The sequence below is a fragment of the Pteropus alecto genome, unplaced genomic scaffold, assembly GCF_000325575.1.
Source record: "Pteropus alecto unplaced genomic scaffold, ASM32557v1 scaffold45, whole genome shotgun sequence".
NCBI classification, from domain to species: domain Eukaryota; kingdom Metazoa; phylum Chordata; class Mammalia; order Chiroptera; family Pteropodidae; genus Pteropus; species Pteropus alecto.
Window position 1 is genome coordinate 14956545 of NW_006442491.1, and position 1997 is coordinate 14958541.

Consider the following 1997-nt stretch of genomic DNA (forward strand, 5'->3'; position numbering starts at 1 on the left):
CTCCTAGCAGACACAATCCAGAACCATTCCAGGTGCTTCTAAATTTCTAGAATGAGAACTTCCTGAAGAAGAATTTACACTCCTTTCTTTAATAGACCATTTGTTTGTCATTGCTAACTCCCCCAAAATTATCTTGTATTTCACTCAGCTATTTGATGGTACAAATTGAACCCAGGTGATCTCTTATTTTTTCCCTTAGCTATACATAGTAATGCATTTATCAACTTTAATCATGTTCTTTATGTTTATAAGCAAAGGTTACACTTTCTTCATGGAATATGCCAGCACAAAGTACCTCCAACCCCATGTAACACGATCTGCCCAGAAAAGGAAGGGTGGAAAGCTCTAGAGTTGTTTTTGTTTCTGGATTGGGGAGTAGAGGGGAGGAGAGCTGTCTCCCACCTGCTTAGGGGAAACCTTGTAACCTGTCCCCATCCCAACCACAGCTGATTGGATAAGAAGTGGACAAGAGCTGCCATGTACTATTGTGTGGGTTGTACCCTGCACAAGAAAAGGAATTGGTGAACACAAGTGAAGCCGGAGTCTGTGCCCTGGCGCAGGGCTTCATCTGTCTGGAGGAAGGAAGTCTTTTCCAAATAACACAAATGCTCCCTGTGGGCTAGTAGCCTCCTGGGCAGAAGCCCTACCCAAGCTGGGTCAGTTTATTGCAGAAAAGTTGCAACATTCGGAGAGTTGGAGAACTCAGGTTTATTACGCCCACAGTCCTAAAAGAGCTAGTGCTGTGAAAATCTGGACCTGGAGCTCGGATGCAATATTGCTTACATAGAACTTATTTGGCATGGGGTAATTGGTTAATTTGTCCTCAGATGGTTACAAAGCTGGGGAGTTGCTAGGGGGTACAGGCAGTTACATTTGTTGCTTAGACAGAACAAGCCCGAGGGAAGATGAGTCTTCAGTTAATTTTGAGTAAGGCCGGTGCAGCAAGCATATCTACAGAAGCAGAATAAAGAGTTAATTAACCTTTTGAGTGAAAATTCCTCTTCAAGTTAAATTCTCTTTCTCTCCTAGGCATGCAGGATTCCTGGGCTTTAAAACTGAACAATCAGATGGTGCTGGGTCTGGACTTAAATATTAGATGCCTTCTGTTTAAGGGGGATGTGTGTGCATAATTTCAGGCCATTTACTGGGTACAGCAGGTCCTCAAATAACATTTCGTTCAACGTAGCTCATCGTTCAATGTCATTTCATTATAATATCGATACTATGCCATAGGAACCTAACTCTTGTTTATATCAATAGCCTATGGTAAAATTGGATTCTTTACATGTTGTTTCACTTAAAGTCACAGAACGTATCAATGACTTTAAGTGAAAACTTACTGTATACAGTTCCTCAAAATCTACTTCCACTTCCCCAAACAAGTGTTCCTTTGGATAAGTTAACATCTCTCACCTTCCCCATCCTTGCCCCAGCTTAGTTACACTCTGAGCTGCATCTTTTAAAGCCTTACATTGACTAGCAAAGTGTGTTACATGGAACCGGTACTCAAAAAAATATGTTGAGTTTGTCATTAATTTTATTTTTTTCTTTCTGGTTTCAGTGTGTTTTTAAGTGGCATTTTCAACTAGAAGAGCTTCAAAAAAATGTTTAAATTGAATTAAATATAAGGAAAAAGCCCCAAACTGATTTTTGCATTTAAAAGAAAGAAAAGGATTTACATACTCTTGACTGATATGAGAGATTATAAATCGTAAAACAAAATGCCATTTTGCTAGGAAGATGCTGTGCTGTTTTGTAGCAGAGTGCATTAAGGTCCACTTTTTATAGTCAATGATTTCTATCAGGGTAGTTTAGTGTGTGTGTGTGTGTGTGTGTGTGTGTGTGTGTGTGTGTGTGAAGACATTGGTAAAGAATGAATACCTGATAGAATGACGTATGACATATTCATCTGGTTAAAATGCAAAATCTTCACCATCCCAGAGGCTGAGGGATGATCCTGTCCCTCAAGGCTTGATTCATGAAACCCAAAAATAAAA